Source organism: Protopterus annectens, chromosome 10.part0, assembly GCF_019279795.1.
Source record: "Protopterus annectens isolate FY-2018-M chromosome 10.part0, PAN1.0, whole genome shotgun sequence".
In the NCBI taxonomy this organism is placed as follows: domain Eukaryota; kingdom Metazoa; phylum Chordata; order Ceratodontiformes; family Protopteridae; genus Protopterus; species Protopterus annectens.
Window position 1 is genome coordinate 1,218,162,406 of NC_056744.1, and position 7,167 is coordinate 1,218,169,572.

Genomic DNA, 7,167 nt, shown 5'->3' on the forward strand with positions numbered 1-7,167 from the left:
TTAGTTTGGAGAAACTATGCCCATTATTTTGCTGTGCCTCTGTCGAGCAGTGACACTGAAGTAACCCCTGGGGTGTATCTGTGATCTCCCATCCATTGGTCAAGATTCCTCTTGAACAAGGCCAGCGAGGTGCTCTGCCTCACATAAACCGGGATTTTGTTCCACAGCATAGGGAGTCTTTGGGTGATGAATCTATCCCTCCAGCACGTCCTATTAATAACAGTGTCGAGGTTTAAGTCTCCCGCCCTTGTGGCTCTGAGGGATCTAGATTTTTTGAGATGAAGCATGTTCATCAAATCTGGGTTTGACATGGCCTTGTATGTCAGGCATAGGTCACCTCTGAGCAAGCGGTAAGCAACTGAATATAACTGGAGTTCTTTCAGTCGGGCAGCATAAGACAGATTTTTGAGACCCTTTATCCTTTTGGTGAGGAACTTTTGTGGCTCTCCAGCTGCTGCAAGTGTCGGGTCAGATACATTCCGAATGGGGCATTGTACTCTATCATTGGTCTGATGAGTGATGAGTATAGGGAGACTATGACTTCCCTTGATCTAGATGTGAATCCCTTCATGATAAGGTGGGCAATGTAGAAGGTCTTCCTAACTACTTTAGCAATATGAGTGTCGAATGAAAGGCTACTGTCAACCTGGGTTCCCAGGTCCCTAATAACTTCTTCTGTGTTCAGGGATTGCCACCTATATGGTAGCTAGGGGTAACCTTATTTTTCCCGAAGGGTATGACTATGCATTTCTTGGCATTTAACTTTATGCCATGGCTCTGGCACCAGTTATCCGTTTCTGTGAGACCCTTCTGAAGGATATCTGTGTCGGATGTGTTTTCAACTACGGCCCAGTTTGCAGTCATCTGCAAACTGTCAGCCATAACCCTCCTGTGTTTGCTTGTACTTCAGAAAAGTAGATGCCAAACAAGAGTGGGCCCAGGACTGAGCCCTGTGGGACACCACTTGTGACAGGCTTTGAGTCTGACATGGCACCAGCAACTCTGACCCTGTGGGTTCTGTCACTCAGCCAGTTTGCAACCCATCTTGTAATGTATGGGTTTACATTTAAGTTGATGAGTTTTTCAATGATACCCGAGTGAGGTATTGTATCAAAAGCCTTCGCCAGGTCTAGGTAGGCTGTATGGACTGCCTTTCCTCATCAATGGCCTTGGTGACTGTTTCAAAATGTCAACCAAGTTTAAAAGGCATGATCTGCCTTTGACAAAGCCAAACTGGGTTGGATCCAAAGTCTGCAAGTTCCCTATGTCTTTATTTATGAGATCCATTATGATTCTCTCCATGGCTTTGCAGATAAGGCTTGTCAAGCTAATGGGACGGTAATTTCCAGGGTCGGTGGAGGCACCGCCTTTGTGGAGTGGGACCACAGTCGCTGTGCCACTCCTGGGTACATATCCGGAGGTGAGACTAAGATTAAACAGCTGTCCTAACTGTGGGTTTAATTCCTCATTGAGTTCATGGAGCACACAGCCGGGGACACCATCAGGTCCCATGGATGCTGTGTTCTTTGCCTTGAGAGAGCAGTTCTCACCTGGGCGTTAGAGATGTTTGGGGGCTACAATCATTTGGTATAGATATCTCTCCTTTGGGGAGAAGTTTGCACTGAACCTGTCAGCCAGTATGTTGGCAATGTCTGTAGGATCAGTAATCTTCACATCATTTTGAACTAATTCTGAGCATATCTGGGAGTTTCCTCCTAGGTTTCTGACATAGCTAAAGAATGCCTTATGGTTGTCTTTAGAGTCCTTAGCTATTTTTTTCTCAAAATTAGCTTTGGATAATTTTATGAGAGCTCTTAGCTTTTTTACTTATAGTGATCAGCGGTGTCTTACCTTTTAAGAATTTTGCTCTATCTTGTAGTAGCTTTCTCCTTTTGTTGTAGAGTTTGTTTATGGCTGGGGTCCACCAGACTGGACGCTTGCCTTTGGTACAAAGAGTCTTTGTTTTGCTTGGGATTGCCTGATCCATGCAGCCCTGCAGGTGCTGGTAGAAGGCATTTGTAAGTGATTCAGCGGTTTGAGTAATGTTAACCGCCGGCTCAGGGGCCTTAAAGGAGACCACACTAGTCTTTAGAAGTGTGAAGTCGGCTTTCGAGAAGTTCTTTACTGTGGTCTTTTTCATTTCGGGTGGGGGCGGGATGAGGACCTCCAGCAAGATTAGTTTGTGATCAGATCTCACCAGTGAGGGGTATACTTCCGGCGTTGAACATTGTGCTCCCATGTTCGTGATGATGAGATCAAGTATGTTTTCTCCTCTTGTGGGGATGGTGACTAGTTGTTCCATGGCATTTGAGTTTATGAATTCCAGGAACTTTTGGGCTAGAGTGTTTGGGCTTGAGTAGTGTTCCCAGTCTATATTAGGGTAGTTGAAGTCACCTAGTATGATGGTGTTTCGAGATACATTTATCCCCTCCAGTGTTTTCAGGAAGGCCATATGAGGTTCCTGAGTTTGTGAGGGTGGCCTGTAACATGCTACAAATTGCAGAGCAGTCTTGCCTATGGTTAATTGCACCTGGATGGTTTCCGATGCATCGTGCAATGCCACCAATCTTGAGGTGTGGGTGTCCTTGATGAATATGGATACCCCTCCTCCTTTCTTGGTATTGTCCGGGTTTTGGGGCGGAATGCATGATATGAGGTAAAACCTGATAGTGCTGGGGTGCTCTCAGGAGCCTTGAACCAGGTTTCTGTCACAGCACAGACATCGATGTTCTCCATACTGAGAAGGGCCTTGAGTGTGTGCATCTTGAGGTTGAGACTTCTGGCATTGAGCAGCATTACCCTTAGTTTTTTCTTTGTTTTGTTCTAGGGTGGTAGGTTTAGAATTTGAGCCTTGCCTAAAAAGGCACTATGGGGGTGGCAAGAGCCTTTGCCAAAATCCGGAATCCCAGGGGTGACAAGTGCAAGCCGTCCCTTGCGAAGCAGCGTGGCTTGTCCAGCATGTCATCCCAGGCAGACAGACATTGGATCCCCTTTGAATGACACCAGAGTTTAAGCCAATTGTTAAAGCTGATCATCTTATCTCTGTATTGTGGCATCATTCTTGGTGAAGGTAGGATACTGCTCAAGGTCAGGGTCATACCTGCTTGGGCTACATAATCAGAGAGCTCCTCTATGTCTCTTTTCATGTAGTCCAAGGAGGTATGTCTCAGGTCGTTAACACCAGCATGGACAATGATTGAGTCGTACTTGTACCTGCTGTTGAGAGACCTGAGTGCATGCGTTATGTGGCGGATTCTAGCACCCGACAGGCAGCTTACTGTGACCTTCTCCTTACTCAGTCCGGTGAGCGGACGTCAGTGTGTCTGACTATGGAGTCACCAATGACTAGTGTGTCTGGCATTGTGTTTTGCATTAAGGGCTGTGACTGCTTGACATTCTGACTGTGTGGTCTATGTGTTGCAGGTGTTGTGTTCTGAGGTGGTAGTTGTTTGGGTGTCTGCTTTGGTGGCCTCTGCTGTTTTGGTAGATTTTTGATCAGAGCCTCCGAGTATGTCTTTGTGTGTTTATGTGTATGATTTGAGGTTGTGATGGTATTATGTGAGACTGGGTCTATAGTGTGTGTGGTTACCTTCTCCTCCTGTCTGGTCATGCCAGTCCTATGTTGAGAGAGCTCAGCCTCCAGTTTGGCTGTATAGTTGCATCTCTCGCATGTATTTGTGTTTTGTGGGAGGAGGAGAGGGTTGTCTGTGTACATGAGGCAATTGTAACATTGCCTCAATATTCCCAGGTTCACCAGCTGAGCAGGAGAGGACATTAGCAACTGATCCCTCGACATGCTAGAAGGAATAGACAGAAAAACTTAAGAAAAGGTTCTGGGGATGTGGGTGACCGAGAAATGGGGTTTGCTTTTTTGGGGTACTTTCTATAACAAGAGTGCTGTATCGAGGTGATAAGTACTGTAGGAGCAAGTGCTTCGCTATACAGATAGAGAATAGTCTACTTGGGAGTCAAGTAGAGATAATTTATAGTTGTAGGATACACTAAATAGAACAGTAGTATACTTTGAGGAAGGTAGTTTTAAGGGAAAATTTGAAGAGTGGACTTTAGGTAGCCCTAATAGTTTAAATCTGATTAACCGGCGCTGCCCTGGTGTGCAACGGTAGCAGCTCCGCGCTAAAGCGTGCTTTATAGCAGGGGGCTGGAAAAAACAGGAAATGACCCAAAATGGCCAACGAATTACTAGTTGCTGCTTCTAACCACTCCTCTGAGGACAAACAAGCAGCTCAGTACTCCCCACTCCCACTGGTGAGTAAAGAAACTACCTCTGGCCACACAAGAAAATGGAGGAACACAGAAACCAAATACAAAGCCCAGGGATCAGCAAAATCTGATCACTGGAACAACTAGCTAGGAAAGTTTAGGAAAGGAGAAATATTTTTTGTTTTTTGCAAACAGACAGAAAAATGCAGTAAATGCTTTGTTTTCGACTAAATTGCTATCAAAGGCTGGTACACTTGAGTGTATTAGCCTGTTTGTTACTTTAAGCAATACTTTAGCCCACAAGTGCAATCAACAATATAAGCTCACAAAAACAGGAAAATAAGGTAATAAAACAGTAATATAGGCACAAACAGTAGTCGAAAAGCTCAAAAGATCGAAAAATGCAAACTAAAAAGTTTAAAAAATACTTATGATCAAGAAAGTTGCTTTTTCTGCTCTCTGCTGGCTTAGGATCTCTGCAGGGGACCACGAGGAGCTATGCCTAGTTCTCTAATGCCAGAAAAGCCTGCCAAAGCGTGCTTTATAGCAGGGGGCTGGAAAAAACAGGAAATGACCCAAAATGGCCGACGAATTACTAGTTGCTGCTTCTAACCACTCCTCTTGAGGACAAACAAGCAGCTCAGTACTCCCCACTCCCACTGGTGAGTAAAGAAACTACCTCTGGCCAGACAAGAAAATGGAGGAATACGCTACAGAAAGAGTATTGACCAATTAAATAATCAGTTACGTAATTAAAAAAAAAATTACTCATATTAACAATTTCCAAGAACATTCCACATTTAAGCCACTTGGGGTTGGTGTGTTATACTTTAAAATAAAAACAGATTCATTGTAAAGCAATTTTATTCTCTACCTAAACATTCTTAACCTTGAGTTATTTGTTCTGAAATTGTACCTCTTAAAGAATCAGGATTACTGCCATGACAAGAACCAAAATGAACAGCTAAAGGGCTACTTTCCTTGTTTCTTAAGTCCCTTATATGCCCCTGTAACTTAACTTTAAAGGACATTTTACCCTCCCCTATATAAAACATGTCACAAGAGCATTTTAGGGCATAAATAACGCTCTCTGTAGAACAATGTCTATCACTAGGGTAAAAAAGGGGACCCCATTAAATTTACTAAAATTATTCACAGTATATTTACAAACAGAACAGTTACCACATCAGAATGTACCTTTTGCATACATTTCCGTATACAAATTCTCACTTTGTTTAATAAATTAACTATGAACAATAATGTCATGTACTGATTTTTCTGTAGGAAAACATAGATGTAACACACAAATTATTCACAAATTCCTTAAATTTGAGCAGAAAACCCCAAAATGTAAGTGTCCACCATTTCATAAATGCACTGAAAGTGGTTACTACATACATCTTCTTTCGTTGAAGTCTACCCCTATCCCTGTTATTATTGGGCCCAACATTTACATTATAGTTGGTAGCAACAGTTTTTAATTTATCCAAGGCCTTCAAACTTTGTTTATCATATCCTCTAAGAACATAATTATTTTTCTATAGATTTCTATATCTAACTCTTTTATATCATTACACAACCTATACGCCTGTAGCAACTCCCCATAAGGAAGTGATTCAGTAGGTGGAGAGAGTGGCAGCTGGAACCATGTTAAAAATGGTTCATCTGTTCAAATTTACAATGAATTCTAGTTTTGATTTTACCTTCAGAAAGTCCCTGTAAGCGTACATCCAGAAATACAACTGAGTCTCCAAGATGAAGACCATCAGAACTCAAATGGAATCTATTATTTGTATGCCTAATAAAAGATGGTAATAAGTCTAGGCCTCCCTTGCATATAAAAGTCAGGCTGTCTATAAATCTGTAGTAGTATTACAAAATTCTTGTAAAACATATGGCTATGCAAATATTCGCCTTCAAATAGTCCCATAAATAAATTGGCATCATGGGGGGCAAAAGATGCCCTCATGGCTGTACCTTGCAGCTGTCTATAAATATTCTCACAAAAACAAACAAAAATATATCAACTCCATTATATAATTACTTACAGTACTATTTCCTAAATATATCTTTAGGGTCTGTATACCAAATTCATGATATATACTCTTGTATAGACTTCTGACATCTACGGTGACCCAATACACATCCTTCATCCAGCTGATATCCTTAATTTTGCCTAGATAATCAAAAGCGTGTCTTATAAAAGAAGGTAGTTTTATTACATAAGGTGACAAGAAATTATGTAAAAATAAACCAATATTATGCAAAAAATAATTAGATGCTGAAATAATGGGGCTCCAGGGAGGATCAACTATATCCTTATGTATCTTAGGGAGACAATAGAAATACGCCATCAAATTATCGTTGCCATAAAATTTGTAATCAACATCTTCTCGAGAGAAGTAGCCCAACTTGTAACCTTTTTCTAATAAACTTTTAAACTCCTTCTTAGCATTTAAATATTCAGGTAAGGTTTACTTTTTTTATACACAGTCTCATCATTTAAATGATCAAAGCACAGTTTCAAATATTGAGTGAAGTGCAGTATGACTATTTTGTTACCCTTATCAGACAACTTCCTTTTGTTCACCCATCTCTTTCAAAACCTCCCATTCCATTCTAGTCAAATTATAATTAATTACACTCCTATTTCCCATAAAATTCAAATATGCTTGTTCTATAGTAAAATTGGTCATGGCAGCAAAATTTTGTACCTGTTCATGGGAAAAATGGGGTACAAAAAGCACTCTTACAATCTGTCTTACTCATGTCAAAAAGACAGTAAGCATTAAAATCACTAATACCATTTTCATCAGATGCAGATGTGAAAAAATTGTCAGAACTATCACTTCATCACAAAAAGACATCATTTATCTCACCATGTTCCTTAGACAAGTAGTTCATCAAATGCAGTTTGTGACTCAATCTGAAAATATCTATTTTTAA